General features: G+C 35.2%; 1 protein-coding gene across 1 annotated transcript in view; it reads right to left on the bottom strand.

Moving 5' to 3' along the window:
* The window catches only part of LOC135216388 (serine/arginine repetitive matrix protein 1-like), a 168,938-nt gene that overhangs the window by 89,994 nt on the left and 61,444 nt on the right, over positions 1-17,500 (bottom strand). The gene's annotated exons all lie outside the window — the stretch shown is intronic.

Genomic DNA, 17,500 nt, shown 5'->3' on the forward strand with positions numbered 1-17,500 from the left:
TTGATAGCTAAATGGGGAACCGAACTAGGGCTACCAGATTGATAGTCGAGTACGGAACCCACTAGACCAGTGAGGAACTTCAAAAAGTGTTTAACCTATTATGCATTTAATCCCCCTCCCGCCCCACCACCCCTCAATCCCACCTGTCCCATATCCCGACCCTCTCTTGTACTTTCATAAAGAATATTAATTTCCTTAATGGAAATCTGACACTTTTGGGTCAGCTCAGGTAACGTGTCAAATGGGTTTCGTTGTGGCGCCACGTGGTTCTTTTGTATTTTACTGGTAACCTGATAAATAGAATCTCTCTCTCTCTCTCTCTCTCTCTCTCTCTCTCTCTCTCTCTCTCTCTCTCTCCCCTAGAAACAGGAGTCTCTAGCTATAATCGACACATCACAAAAATATCTTAATCCTGGACTTAATTTCTTATATGCTTTCAGTTTACCGAGATATTTTATTCATTCATCTATTTATTTATTGCTATACTTCTCCGCTTAAAGACATAAGAAACTACCTAATAAGAATTTTAGTCTATATTCTAAATATTCTTAGGAACCATGAGTATAGAAAAAAAAAACTCTGAGTATAGGAAAAAGCTAAGAATGATATTTCATTTTTGTATTATCTCTGACCATGATAGCCTACAACAATCGATATTTCTTGGGATATACAGTAGTGTCAGTGACAAAAACTAGGTAATAATAATAATAATAATAATAATAATAATAATAATAATAATAATAATAATAATAATAATAATAATACTCTTCCTAAACATGAGAATGTTCAGGTAGTTTTTCAACGACGAATTGATGTAATTTTACAGCTGTTTCTTTTTCCGCAAAAAAAGCGAATGATTCGATATGAAAGAATGGACACAGTAATCCACCCTTCCTTAGAACCAATTTGAGAGTTGTCGAACGTTAAAGATGACGTCATTTTTACGCGCAATTCGTCATTACTGAATCACTGTCACGCACTAAGTTAGAAGGTCCTACGTAGTCACAAACATCCTGTTCTTGAAGCAAGGATCTTAAGATAGTTAGAAAACAGTTTTGATTCTCTTGCCGGAAGTTTGGCTTTTTGTTTATAATGCTTAAATGCTTTCCTTAGTACTCAATTAATTTTTTTATGTAGCATAGAAGAGTTGTTAGAATCTTATAGATTTTATTATTTTTTTTTTTAATTACGAAAATATGTAGCTTAAAAGAGTTGTCAGAATTCTCTAGATTTTTAATTTGCCATTAGAAATTAAAGTTTTTTTGAGTTTACCATCCGTTTCACAATATAATTCCTTGCATAATGCCATTTTTCATTTAAGTATTATTATTATTATTATTATTATTATTATTATTATATTTATTATTATTATTATTATTATTATTATTATTTTATTAACAATAATAAAAATAATAAAAATAAAATTAACAATAATAATAAAATTAATAATAATGAATATATATAATAATAATCAATTATTATTATTATTATTATTATTATTATTATTATCATTATTATCATCATCTTATTTCTATTTTCTAAAGGAATAAGAAGGATATGGGATATGCCAGTGGAAATTGCACCCATAATCATAGGAGCACTAGGCACGATCCCAGGATCCCTGGAAAAGAATCTGGAAAAAAATTAGAGGCCGAAGTAGCTCCAGGCCTCATGCAGAAGAGTGTGGCTCCTAGAAACAGGGCTCATCGTAAGAAAAGTGGTGATGGGCTATTATTATTAATTATTATTATTATTATTATTATTATTATTATTATTTTATTATTATTATTATTATCACCAAACATCACATAAACCCACCGAAGGTTTGGCTCCACAAACCTCAAGAAATGAGATCGCCAAAGTCACACTAAACGAAGGACAGCGGATACATGCCGATCGACCGTAAAAAAGAAAAAACAAAACAAGAAAAAAAAAAATACTGTGGCTTTCCACAAATGTTATGGTGTTATCCCTTGCTGGATATGCCTACTTAGCGAAGGATAAAGGAAAACTTAAGGTTGAACGGTGGAGAGATCCTCCGTTTGACAAAGGGACTGATCATTTCTTATTTATTTGTTTTTCTGTTTATATATCTATTTATTCATTTTTCATTAGTTTTTTTATATTTATCAGCAAATTCATTTATTTATTCATCTTCTTATTAGTTATTTATGTTTATCAACAAATTCACTTATTTATTTATCTTCTTATTAGCGTTTTATGTTTATCAGCAAATTCATTTATCTAATATTTTTATTAGTTTTTTAAGTTTATCAGCAAATTAATTTATCTATTCATTTTTATTATTTTTTATATTTATTAGCAAATTCATTTATTTATTTGTTTTTTATTAGTTTTTTATGTTTATCAGCAAATTCATTTATTTATTTAGTTTTTTATGTTTATCAGCAAATTTATTTATTTGCAAATCTTTTTTTAGTTTTTCTATGTTAATAGCTAATTTATTTATTTATTTATTTATTTGTCTGTTTATTTTTAATTGATTTATTCTTCTTTATATTATTTACATAATTTATTCATATTTTGTCTGTTTATTTATCTTATATTTATTTATGTATTTATATATTAACTTACCTATTTATCGATTAAAAATCTTATTCTTTTACTTATATACTTATTTATATATGCATTTAATCATCTCTTATTTAGTTATCTGTTAATTAAATTATTCATTTATTTATTTATCTAATAACTTATATTATTTATATAATTTCGTTGGTCAACCTGAAGTTCTTGTATTTCTCTGCTTAATATTTCTAAGATTATTATAGAATAGATGAAACCTTCTTCTGTAAAAGCAAAAACACCCTTATCGACAGATTAATCGAAATTTCTAGTTCAGTAAAAGCCACGAATAACTTACATACTTCCAGTTGAAGAGAGACAGAATTGCAAGACACAATTGTCTCGGATCTCCGCCACAAAAAAATAAAAAATAAAAAAAAAAAAAACAGTTGATTAACAATGGCGTTGGTCATCACGATTGCAGAAGACCAGAAATTCCTTGAGGAAAGAGGATAAGAAGGAAAAAAGAGCGCCAAATAAGAGAAACTTCCTGGAAAACAGCTGACTCACTCGTGTTCACGAAACCGTGAATTACTCGTCGACGTTTCCAGGACCTTCCTGCTGGAGGGGGGTTTCGTCTTAACCCGCACCCCTCCTCCCCCCCAAAGTCGTTAAGTTCCTTGCTTCTTCTTTTTCCCCCTAGGGGGGCGTTGGTTAGCGCCGTCATTGCACCTCACGAGGTGCACTGTAGGCACTGCATACAGGGTCTTTGCAGCGTTCCTGAGGCCCCTAGCTGCGTCCTCTTTCATTCCTTTTACAGTCTCTCCGTTCATATTGTTTCGTCCTACTGACTTTCCACCTCCTCTAACAACTCTTTCATAGTGAGACTGTAAGGTTTTTCTCCTGTTACACCTTTCAAACCTTCTTTCAGCGCTGAATGGCCTCTTAGGTCCCAGCGCTTTGCCTTTGGCCTAAATTCTATATCTTTATAGTCTTGCTTCTTCCTCGGGATCGGCTTGGCGTCAATAATAATAATAATAATAATAATAATAATAATTATAATAAATTTACCTCCTCGCCAACAGTATTCCCAACCGCAGCCTCGCGCTTCGTTCCAGACTCAAGTATCAAGGTCAAATTGAGTCTGGATACCTGGAAGTTTTGTGTTCCAGTCCACGTAGGCGCGGAGTCTATCAAACGCAAGGTTTTGCTTGTAAGATGATTAAGAGACGAAAGATGTTTTTGTTGAAATTGAGTAGCTCAAGACTGGACTGAGAAAAGTTACAGATATAATGTCTTTTGCATACTTTCCTGTGAGGCTGCTGCTTTGTTTACAATATCTATACATTTATCGGTTACCGTTTTCCAGTTTAGAAACATCATGGATATTATTTAATGTGTGTGTACTTGAACGTCTCTCTCTCTCTCTCTCTCTCTCTCTCTCTTTTCTCCTCCTCTCTCTCCGGCAGTACGTGATTTTGTCAAAGAAAAATTTGCATCATCTGGAATTTAAAAGCATTTTTTTTAATATAAATATTTACAAAGGTTCTTGCAACGGATTAACTTCTCCGACGGTGGGGCAAGATATACGAATAATAATCCTTCTTCCCCTCACCTGAGATTCAGGTATGTGATTAGACCTCTAGGGGGTATAGACCCCCGAGGAACATAGGGTCTATGAACCCCCCTCCCCCCTCAGGAGAGTGAAGAAGCGGTCAAAGGCTGGTTCTTGTAACTGGGTGAAAACGAGGACTCTCTCTCTCTCTCTCTCTCTCTCTCTCTCTCTCTCTCTCTCTCTCTCTCTCTCTCTCTCTCTTCTTTTCTTTCTCTCGTGCCCCTGTCTCCAGCTGGTAATGGTGTCGTTGACCTCCGATTCTGCAACGCCAGCGTGGCTTAAAGATAAGCAGATGGTGCTCACAAGACTTTATTTATTATCTAGTTTCGTCATCTCTCGTCGATTGTGTTTTTTGTTTATATATTTCTTTGTTTTTTTTATTAATCTCATCCAAATAATATGTTTTAATAATTATTTGCAATATATCCCCGCAAAAATTTCTTTTATATCATTTATTGATCTTGTAAATTTAATAGCTTTTCCATTTGTATCAGAAGACTTTGTTGCAGTAAATTCAAGTTCATAAATATACACACAACTTGTTTTAATAGGCTTCCTCATCTTGCATACGCACATGTATGTATGTATGTATATCTGTAATCCCATCAGCCACAGATGTTTTTGCATTCCATTATAGAGAGGTTCTTTTAGAAGAAAAAAATAATCTTAAATCTATCAAGAAGTAATACCTACTTCTTCATGGAGACACATATGTATGTATGTATGTAGTCCTATCAGCCTCTGGTTCCTTTGCATTCAATAATGAAGAAGTATTGTTAAAAGAAAAATTAATCTTGAGTCTATGTAGAAGTAATACCTACTTCTTGATGGAGGCATGTATGTATGTATGTATGTATGTATGTATGTATGTATGTATGTATGTATTTTGTCCTATCAGCCCCATGTATTTTTTCAATCAGTAATAAAGAAATGCTGTAGAAAGGGAAATTAATCCTTAGTCTACGAATAAGTAATACCTACTTCTTCAGACTCTCCACATTAATATTTCCTCTCACAGCGTCATTCCATTAGTATCTTTTAATCTCAAAAGCCTTTTCTCGTTATCCACCTTTCTCTCTGCATTTACTCCTTGCTAGAACCACTTTTTCCTTTTTCCTTTTACCCATAAGTCTTGATCACATTCACCACCGAGCATTCTTTCAGCTCCGATACTTTTCTCCCCTCTCGGTTTCTCTTGACTAAAGTATTCAACTTTCAACTTTCCACTCTCGATTTCTCCTGATTTCCTGTCCTTCCTCTACTACACACACACACACACACACTCTCTCTCACACACACACATGGACACGCAGACGCGCGCACACACACACATACACACAGCTATACTTAAAGGTGGAAGTTAGCCCACCGAAATATAGTCCTTAGCTTTAAACCAGAGTGTTTTAAAGAGCCTTTTATACTTGAGACGTATCCTGGTTTAACAGAAGAATTAATATATATATATATATATATATATATATATATATATATATATATATATATATATATATATATATCATATGTGTGTGTGTGTGTGTGTGTGTGTATGTATATGTTATATATATATATATATATATATATATATATATATATATTATATATATATATATATATATACATATCAAGTAGACGAAAGCTGCCTTACGTAAAGGGTCGTGTAGACCGAAAGATCTTGGCATTTTCGTCTCACCGTTTTCCTCCGTGGCATCACATTTATTTATACATAGCATCACGTTTATATTCTTCGTGATCAAGTTATTCATGTTTCATAAGTGAGGACTTTTATTACTTCAAAATATTCCGTTATGATGATTTTTCGAGATTATATACATACATACACACATACACACACACACATATTTTATATATATATATATATATTTATATATATATATATATAATATATATATATATATATATATATATATATATATATATTCCTCACAGACACAGCACAATCTATGATCGTCTCTCCAGTCTGAATATCAATACGAAAAACTCAGTTAAAAAATTTTCTACTCCACGACCCGTCCGGTTAATTTTGTGAAACTGATAGTCAGGACATCTTGGAAACTCAAGTAGGACCGGGGGAATTCTTATCTTATTACCCTGCCTGTCTTTGGTTGTAGATTGTTAGTCTGAATTAGCCTGAAAAAGACTCGATATTTCGTTCTTTTGGTTATTATGTCTCTATATCTGATGTCCACAAATATAATATTCTATTCACTATTATTATTATTATTATTATTATTATTATTATTATTATTATTATTATTATTGTTGTTGTTGTTGTTGTTGTTGATATTTGTTCTAGTCTTTTCAACGACGTATTAAGGTTCTTTTTGCTCAATATGTGTCTATACCTGAGTTCCACACAAAAAAAGTATTATTTTTACCATCATTATTATTATTTGTTCAACTCTTTTATCCTACGAAATAAGGAAAACTAAATTACATCTCTGGTTAATCTAGAAACCAGCCACATGTAAGCAGATACGAGCAACAACTCTTTATTGTTGTTGTTGCTGCTGTTGTTGCTTTCAGAGCCAAAGCAACGAAGACGAGGGTAGCAATTAACAGGTAAAACAAGGTGAAACTGCAGTTTCTGCACCGGAGACAATTTCCACTTGCACGGTTTTTTTTTTTTTTTTTTTTTTTTTTTTTTTTTATGCGCCGGACGTCCAGTAAAAAAAGGGCAATCTTGTTGTTCCATTGACCCTCGATTCCTGCTCGGTTTTGCCTCCTCCTCCTTTTCCTCTTCTTCTTCTTCTTCTTCTCCTTCTTCGTCCTTCCTCTTTTGGTCATCGGGATCACAATTCAGCTGTTGCTAAGGTGCTGCCATCTATCTGCTTGAACGTGCATCTACCTTTTCCCCTTTCGAAAATTTCCTTTACTCGTCCATTTTCACTCATTTGGAAAATGAATGATAGACAAAAAACATCTCGAATGAAGGATGAATTGATTACCGAGGGTTCCTCGTCGTTTACAGCTAGGCAGACTTGCAATATTGCTGATTTGTGCATTGATAAGGAGTTTTAGAGTGATTTGCAGTCGACGCACGACCCTGCTGAGGAATGCGAAGATGTTCCTTTGAATCTTCATGAGATGTGATTTCGTGGCGTTTCAACTCTCTCTCTCTCTCTCTCTCTCTCTCTCTCTCTCTCTCTCTATCTCTATCTTTTCTGTCACAGCATCGCCTGTCCAACTTTCCTTCTAGAAGTTTACATAAGACTGATTTTTCCCTTCATATCTGATTTACCGGAAACCTAAACTGGTCCTTCACATAAGAATGCTAGCATCATCCCTACGTCTCTGCTTGTCAGAGGCAAAACGAAACCGAAGTCGCTGCCACACTGCAGAGTCGAGACGCGCGAGAACTGGTTTTAAGGAGAAAATGCTCCGAATGCCTCTGCGCTGATGGGTAGCGGTTTTTAAGTGACCCAGCTATTCCGTGGGTCCTCACCGATGAAGCCATTTCGAATTTTTCTGGTCAATTTGACATAGAGATTTACAGCGATTTCATGTTGAATTAACATTGAAATTCTATTTATTCCTTTTTTTTTTTTTTCGTGAATTTACTTCGTATCCGGATCGTTTTAAGGTAGATGCGTTTGTTTGTTTTTGTCACAAAAACAAGTCTCTTGCTGTGTTGTTTGTGTGACCCCGTTGGTGTCTGGAGGCTCAGCGATGGATTGGCCTAGAGAGAGAGAGACAGAGAAGAGAGAGAGAGAGAGAGAGAGAGAGAGAGAGAGAGAACATCTTTTGTTTTTTTAGAAACATGGGAAAGTGCTTTAATTGCAGTCATTGGAATAAACTTTGCGCTCCATTTAGGATAATTTACTTAAAGTTCCCTTTTCTAACACTTCAGGGTTTTATTATGATGATTGCAACATGTCAACTATTTGATATGAAAGAGAAATTTATCCTGCATTCTTCACTAGTTTTTTCGAATTATAGTTTTTCATTCCCATAATAAGGAACACATAGCGCCACACGCATACACACACAACAAATGTATAAATATATATATATATATATATATATGTGTTGTGTGTGTGGTCCTGTGTTGTAACACTTGTTGTAACCCTTCCATGAGTTCACCTCCCTGATGTTAAAAGTACTATAGCTTTACTTTGCATAACAAAGGTGAATAACCTTCCCTTTTTATTTTCTAATTAAATACAGAAGGACCTCGACGAGGTAGTCTCTCTCCCTCTCTCTCTCTCTCTCTCTCTCTCTCTCTCTCATATCCTTTTTCTTCCATATCACGACAAAATATTTCTTCTTCTTTCGTCCAGAATAATGACGCTGTCTATCAGGTGTCGTCCGGTCACTTAGTACATCGTCCTTTCACCTTTGCCATCCAGAAGTCAATGGCTTCCGCGGGCCGTCATTCGCGCCTACCTATCACCACCACCCCCCATCCCCCGAAGCCTCATTTAAAACCCTTTGTTACACCGCGACAGGAAGGGATTACTCGGACCTTGAGGGATGAGAGAGGGAGTCCTTTAGGACAACTATATAACTACGGAAGGGGAAGACGCAGCAGTTCGCGTGCAAGGGACGTTAACTGCTGTATAAAATGTTTCCGTAGATCTTCGCATCGTCTTCATCATCCCCGCTTATTCCGGGAAAGTGTTTTGGAAATTGAAAAAATTGAATCATCAACTGCACGGAATGGTTCGGTTTCCACTTCCTCTGGAAGGTTATTGTTTCCTGTCTTCTTCCCCGTTTCCTTTGCCTATTCAAAGGACAGAGTCCTAAGAACACCAGCGACCCCCACCCCGCCTCCGGCCCCCCTTCAAAACCTCCATTATACCATCGCTCCCCCTCTGTATCACGGTAGCTGTCAGATTCGAGTCGACAATTATATTCTACTGTTGTAGGTTCACGCTGGAAAGATTCTAAGATACTCTCTCTCTCTCTCTCTCTCTCTCTCTCTCTCTCTCTCAAAAAAAAAAAATCTCGAAGATCATTCTCTCTCTCTCTCTCTCTCTCTCTCTCTCTCTCTCTCTCGAATAGTTCAGATCCAGAATAAAGACAACTCTTTCTCTCTCTCTCTCTAATAATTCAGATCCAGAATAAAGACAATTCTCTCTCTCTCTCTCTCTCTCTCTCTCTCTCTCTCTCTCTCTAATAATTCAGATCCCGAAGAAAGACACTCTCTCTCTCTCTCTCTCTCGCTCTCTCTCTCTCTCTCTCTCTCTTTCTCTCTCTCTCTCTCAAATAAAACAGACCTCGAAGAAAGACAATCTCTCTCTCTCTCTCTCTCTCTCTCTCTCTCTCTCTCTCTCTCAAATAAAACAGACCTCGAAGAAAGACAATCTCTCTCTCTCTCTCTCTCTCGAATAATTCAGGTCTAGAAGAAAGACAATCTCTCTCTCTCTCTCTCTCTCTCTCTCTCTCTCTCTCTCTCTCTCTCTCTCTCTCTCTGAGAAAGACGATCACAGAGAAGGGGAGCGGAGTATTCCAATAACAATAAATCTCGCGGAATCTCAAGACGACAGGTGTTGTAGATAAGCCAGGTTGTTAGGGTTGTAAAGGAGACATGCAAGCTTGTTCACAACAACACTGAAATCTGTGATTCCTCACAGCCATAGTGATTACTGGAGAGATTAGACAGTTTTTTTTTTTTAACAAATGACTCTGCTAGAATTAAGGTGATCCAGGATTAGAAGACGTCAAATTAATTACCCATTTATTAATCCTAAATATAAATATAGATTAGGATGATTATTAGAAATTGACAGGTGCAGCTTTTTCCACTTTGTTTATGCTGGGTGCAAGCCATGGTTTTTTTTTTTTTTTACTAACACGAAACAATAACAGAACCATGGTGCTTTTGCAAACACGGCCAACATCAAAAACTACCATCAAAACCATGAATTTTGTTCATAGATTTCATTATATATTTTTTCATGTCTCGACTTAAAATCCAGTTTTCAAATGTTAAAAGATTATCTTTCTTAAAATTCCTGTTTTTTTTTTTTTTTTTTTTGCTTTTTTTGCTTTTATTCTTTTCAGTCACTTGATAAGTGAATCCTTTGCATTTTCATGTGAAATCTATTTAATTATCATCATTTATATCCTGAACTTTGTGAAGAAAAGTGTTCGAAGGATATATTGACATATGTAATTCTTTTTTCTTTTGCTCTTATTCAATAAAATTAATTTTCTGACAAGTGAACAACTATGTTATAAAGTTATGTCATAGTCCTTGAGACTGGCGTAAAATATAACACAATAAATAGGCCTTCTTCGTTATTATCTTCAAGTTAAAACATGGAGTTTTATATATTACAACGCATCGTAGTTTTGTCACTATTTCAAGTTTACCGAACCATTTCTATATCCATTAAGCATTTCTTTATATCCACGTAAGCGAACTTGGAGTGTGCGCTCTCTAATCAACTTGTCCAAGTGCTTAGATAATCCATACAAGTTCCTTTTAATACCCTCTCCTTATAACGCGTTATTTCTGAACTTCGTGCTCAGGCTTAGTAGTCTAAGGTTACGTTGGTATCACAGCTTCAATAGCAGTCACGCAATGTCGTACCCGCGGCGTTAAAACCCCTGAACTCTGTATAGTGTATCCAAGGTATCGATCCACGGTGTTCCTTTGTAACCTCTCATATTAGGCCATAAACCAGGGCACAATTGACTAAAGCCGGTAGCCGTGACCCTTCAGCTACCACCTGGGTCAAGGGTCGCCCTGGGACTGTGGGTTCGGGTATCCGTTTAAAATTTGACAAATTAAGAGCCAGGAGTCGAAAGTTAATTGAATATATGATTGGCGGTCGTCTCGTTGCGTTGATTAGTGTACGCGGCGAAGTTGCATGCAATGTCAAGGGTTCGTTTATTTTGCGCTTTTCTTGAGGATGGTGTGAATTTTGCATTTATTCTTTCAAGAATTTATTCTCGTGGTCTCTATTCATCCCCTGTGCTTGGCTGTATTCGACTGAAATTCCAAAGGAAAGAAATATAACAGATGGTGTTTCATATCCGCTGTCATTTAATACATGAAAGATACAAATAAAAGTAAAAAAAATAACCAAAGGAAAATATAAAGAGGTTATTGAATACGAAAAGAAAGCCAGATCAAATTACTAGGCAAAGTAAAGATTCAAAGATAGTACTGAAATTTAAACCAGAAATAATATGGGGATATATAGATATATATATATATATATATATATATATATATATATATATATACTATATATATATACTAGGCGGAGTAAAGATTAAATATAAAAAGAAAACTAGATGAAAATTAGTTAGTAAAGAGTAATAGAGAGTAATGGAATTCAAACCAGATAATGGAGGCTTCACAAATAATTCTGAATACGCGCGGTTATACATAGAAAGTGATGAAAAGCAGAATTTTTATCATGTGAGCCCAAGTATGATGAAATCCCCTCAGAGAACTGACTGTTTAATTGAACGGTTTTCATGACAGTGACTTACTACGGGCTTTGAGACCCAATCGTGGTTTAAAAAAAAAAAATAATAAATAAAATATTCTCACTCGCTGGTAACTCTGATCTCTAGCCCTAAGCTTCACTTTACGTTCAAACCAACGTTATCTTTTAAGTAAGTTATTATCCATTCACTCACTGACATTTACTATTCACACAGGGGAGACACCATTTTCCCCTATATCCCATAATTATTAGTCTGCAGCATTCACCATTTCCTTACCTGTCAATCCACGTGTAGGAAAGCCATTGGTAAGCCGTAGGTTACGTAGCATAATACAACCCTTCTTTTCAAACAATTCTCGCCCATATTTCGCCTCTGCATAAGGACAAATGTCGTCTGCGACCGAGACTGACAGTAACATTTTCATCTATAATCTTACCCGTCACAGGTGCTGCAGCGATACTTTCTCGGTTGGGCCTCCTGGCGCATTTTCCTAAAGTCACAGAGGTAATTTGTCCTAAAACAGTTATTCAGCCGAACAGGGGCTCTTGGTCCTTCTGAATAAACGATGGAACTGATGGACAAATAGAACTGATGTATACAATAAACTTATGACAAAAACTGTTCAACAAATAACTGATGAACAAAATAACTGATGGACAAATAACTGATCAACAAAATAACTGATCGACAAATAACTGATCAACAAAATAACTGATGGACAAATAACTGATGGGCAAATAACTGATCAACAAATAACTGATCAACAAAATAACTGACGGACATAGATGGACTGTAGAACAGTCTCCCCAAGGATGTGCAGTTACAACCTCAAATGTTCAGGCGAAGATGTAATGTTAAATTGTCTTTTTTATAATTTCTAATAACTGATATCTTCTTTCTATTACCTTCTGTTACTTCTTTCCAATGAACACTATATTCTTTGGAAGCTTCGATTTCCAGTCAGTGTCTCCTGTGGGCCTGTTTCATATATATAGGGTTCATCCTCTGAACAATAATAATAATAATAATAATAATAATAATAATAATAATAATAATAATAATAATAATTATCTATCTTTACGTCCCGTGATGAACTTTGAAAGTTTTTTTTTTCTCTTTTTTGACGTTTCACCCGAGGCAAACCTGAGCTAATTGCTAAGAAAAGAGATCTTAAGGGTTAAGGTCATTGCTAATAGGAACAGCCAGGTGTAAGACAGAGAAAGCAAAAAAACTGGGGCTCGTGTAATTAATGGTATCAGCTGTAATGCCTGTTATTGCTGTGATGCAAGTGTTACTTTTATACTTTCTCCTCTCTCTCTCTCTCTCTCTCTCTCTCTCTCTCTCTCTCTCTCTCTCTCTCTCTCTGACGGTCAAATTACATGTTTCAACCGATATTTTGTTTCGTATCTATGCAACATCAATTACTCTCTCTCTCTCTCTCTCTCCTCTCTCTCCTCTCTCTCTCTCTCTCTCTCTCTCTCTATTTCGTTATCCCCACGTCCAGCTATTATCGCTTCCTTTTTCTTCCTATCGGTCATTTCTTTTTATGTCGTGACGCCAATTTTAGTAACCGTAATTCAGCTCTCTCTCTCTCTCTCTCTCTCTCTCTCTCTCCTCTCTCTCTCTCTCTTCACGTTCACCTATTATCGCTTCCTTCTTCCTTTCTGAACTTGTATTGGTCATTTCTTTTTCTGTAGTGACACCTGTATTAGTAGCCCTAAACCAATCAGTCATTCTTTAAAGAAGTTGCATCCTTAATCAATTGACAGTTGAAAGTCTGGCGCTCAACTACAGCATAGAAAACGGGTCCTTGGGTACTGACTGAACTTGAGACCTTGATCCTGAACTTGAACTTTTGTTATACTGGAACTTGAATTTTCCGGCGCTCAGTATTCTTTTTTTTTTCGTGTGTCCGGATTTTATTTTGTCTCGGATATAATATTCTTGAATTTGTGGTTACCATTTATACTTTTTTTCTTCAAAGTTCTTTTTATAAAAAGAAATATCTTTTTATTACTGTTCGTTATTATCTTCAATGATTGAAAATTTTACGCTGAATTGTTCAGTAACTTTACGTTCGTAAACATACGTTAGTCGAATCGTACCTTAATACTTTTTTTCCTCTATTTTTTTCTACTCGGTAAACGTCAGCATTTCGTGGTTTTACAGTTTTAAAGAAAACATGATTAATACTGATTAGAAATACTATAATGCTTCAAAATTCTGATAGGTCTTTTAGAGTTTATATTAATCTTTGAGTTTTTTTATACATATAAGTCTTCTCTGCTCTGTTTATTTTGCTCTCAAATACGGAATATTTTATATTACAGAAGACTGCTTTGTAAGTCAATGAGGTTCATTAAGTAGTAAGAATTCTTCCCATAATAATAATAATAATATAATAATAATAATAATAATAATAATAATAATAATAATAATAATAATAATAATAATAATTAATAATTATATTTATTATTATTATTATTATTAATATAATAATAATAATAATAATAATAATAATAATAATAATAATAATAATAATAATAATAAATCAAAGTAACATTGCTCCTCTCACTTTTTCTATTCTCAACACCCCTCTCTCTCTCTCTCTCTCTCTCTCTCTCTTTCTCTCTCTCTCTCTCTCTCTCAGTCTTATATACTTATCTCTTCTGAGTAAAATATCCGTTGTCTAGTATTTATTTTTATGTTTATAGATTTAAGCATTATAAATTTATATGTAGAATTGGTCTCATCGTTTATCATTTTTTCTCTTATAAGTGTTATAATTTCATCATCATTAAGATTTTTTGTTTCCACTGAATGTGTAAGAGAGAAGAGAGAGAGAGAGAGAGAGAGAGAGAGAGAGAGAGAGAGAGCTTTTATCTGTAGTTTTTCTATGATTCACTTATATTGTTATATCATTCTCTATACTTATGTTTCCCATTTGTTCTATGGCACTTTCTAGTCTTGTTTTTGTATCACAAAATTTAATTATTACTTATAATTACTTATGTAAAAAAACAAAGGGGGAAACAATTACGTCTCCAGAATATACCTAAATTGACTAACTTCACCTGTACTGTATTCTGCAATAGTTTAGTGATTGAAAGAATAATTCACTTGGCCTGCGTCACAAATCAAAATTCACAGATGTCATTGCATCTGATGGGGATTTGAATGATAGGTAAAATATTGTATTTCTTGAGGTAAAATCGTTGTTCTTTTCTATAAGATTAGAAAAATAAGCAGAATTGAAATGAAATCAAAATAGAAGAAGCGTGAAGATATCTGAAGGCATTGCGGTTATTTGTAAGCCACCGTGAAACGAAGTCGTGACAGGTCATGTTACGTAGGTCAAAGACCTCTCTCTCTCTCTCTCTCTCTCTCTCTCTCTCTCTCTCTCTCTCTCTCCCATGTGTATTTTTGTATGCAGCGTGAATGCATTACATACATGCGACTGTTTTAGTTTCAAACGGAGTTTAATTTTCCCATTTTTTTTAATGAGGAAACGACGTATTTCCGATCAATTCTCTCTCTCTCTCTCTCTCTCTCTCTCTCTCTCTCTCTCTCTCTCTCTCTCTCTCTCTCTCTCTCGCGCTCTCTCTCTCTCTCTCTCTCGGCAGACCTATCTTGGTAAACTTAAGCCTAGTTCTTTGTATTTTCCGTCTCCCATTATTTTTTGTCTGTCGTTCCCTCTTATTCATCTTCTTCTGTATTCCGTCACAGACTTCCTGTCTCCCCTTTCAGGCCTTCCGTATGCTTTCCCGTACCAGCCGGAGGCTACTCCCACATTCAGGAACCGAGTGACCTACTGTAGAAGATTTACTCTGGAAGGGCTTCGGGGTGGTTTTACAGGTGTGATCGCTTACCTGCCCGCCATTTCCTGTTCTTTATTCAATCTCCTTTGCTTTGCATTCCTTTTGTCCTCTTCGCGTTTCTTTGTTTGACCTTAAATTGCTCTAACTACATCGTTTCTTTCAGACTTAACAGGCGTTCTAAACTTTTTTTTGCTTTTTTCAATTTTATCTATTTCATTTTTACTGTTTTTTTTATGTAGCTTAAATGTTACATAGGTAGCTTGTGCTTGCTCGCTAACAGGCATTTATCCCAAACAATTGAGCATACATTTCCGGTAAGGAAATGTACACACATTTACAAAAATAAATAAATAAATAAATAAATAAAAAAGAAAACTCCCACAATTCAAAGGAACTATTTCCGCTGAGTCTCAAATAAATAAACTTCAACAATACCAACAATTTGATCAAATTATTCAGATACAACGATCTGCAACGACAGACGCCATGATATTTCCACCAACTACAACAAAAACAACAAAAGGTTTTGTCTAAAGGAAGGCACCCATCGTCTTTTGGCCTCGAGGCAGACGGACCGGACCATCTGGGGGAGGACATTATGCAATGAAGTTGATCTCGGTAATGGGTGGGAATATTTTGTTATGAGAGGTATGTAAATAACGTCGACTCTGTAATAAACTCGTTACCGCGGGAGGAACTCTCGTGTGTCTGAGAGAGTCTTCGGTAATGCTAACTGTGAGGCCACTATAGCCGAGGAGCTTACGTTGGGAGCGTTCTTTTGGATACTTTTTTTTTTTTTAAACAAAACAAACCCGAGTGTTGGGTTTTATTGTACATGTCACAGAAGATAATATTTCTTTCGAGGATTTATTGGTACATAATTCATATTCCTTTGCTTTTGAGGGTTAGTTAGCACACAATTCATAGTTGTGTCAACCTCATAGAATCTGTATTACTGTAAAGAATTCTCGTTTTCTGTCTTTAGCTTCTGATAGTATAAGAACAAAGAAACGTGCTGTGCATACATACATACATACATAAGCATACAAAAATCAATCAATAAGCCACTATCATTATACTTAAATCTTAAATCTTTATAATGCATAATTAGTCTATAAATGTCTAGTACTACAGGAATTTAAAGTCATTTTTGTTTTTTTTATCGGTCTAGTTAACTGTTTAACTATTTAAAACAGGAAACGACACTTCGAAACAACTCCAGCAAAATTGTATTTGGTCCCAATTCTATATAACTAGTCAGTTACCAGCAATTTATTATGGAATTAATTAATTGTTCCAAACGTCACATTGACGCGTGCGCATACCGAGCTTCGCCCTGCCCAAATGCTTCGAGTTACAGGACCACCCAGTGATTAGTGAGGTTTGGGGGGACATCTGTTACCATGTTACGCGTTTTAGCGTAACCAGGTTTAACCGGCGACCGAGAAAATGAGTAACATGTAGGTCTGGGTGTTACGGGGTTACGCTGTCTTTTTATTATTACATTTTCGTAGAAAACGGGATGCCTGTGAGAACGATGTTGCTCGAGGGAGAAGGAAACACTATAATTTTCCTCGCTTGATTTTTTTTTCAGGGACACGAAGAGAGAGAGAGAGAGAGAGAGAGAGAGAGAGAGAGGAGGTCTTTGGTCCGTTTACCCTTGAAGAGTGAGTCACATTTTCTCACGCTTAAAAGGATGGTCACTCTGGCTTGCTGGTTTTATGCATTTTAGAAATTTAAACTAAGGATGTTTTGCCTCCGTTTTCTTTGTCCTCACAAGAAATGCTGGTGAACGTTTGCCTTTTAAAGAAAATAGATGATTTTGAAGTTTATCAAGCTTTAGTTTTTACAGAAAATGTATTTGATGTTTAAATTTTCCTGTCTAATGGGAAATGTAATAATTTTTCTGATACTCTGGATGCGTGTTCGAATCCTGCTACAGGACATCAGAATTTCTTCATATTCTTGCATTTGGATCTAAGGCTTTGAAGTGACAGTCGCATCCAAGAAGTGTGAACAAGTTGAGAAGTTAAGAGGGCATTGTGGTTATTAGAATTACATACGTACCTTGTAAAAAGTTACCAGCAGATTTATATATATATATATATATATATAT

The sequence above is a fragment of the Macrobrachium nipponense genome, chromosome 6 (genome assembly GCF_015104395.2).
Source record: "Macrobrachium nipponense isolate FS-2020 chromosome 6, ASM1510439v2, whole genome shotgun sequence".
NCBI classification, from domain to species: Eukaryota; Metazoa; Arthropoda; class Malacostraca; order Decapoda; family Palaemonidae; genus Macrobrachium; species Macrobrachium nipponense.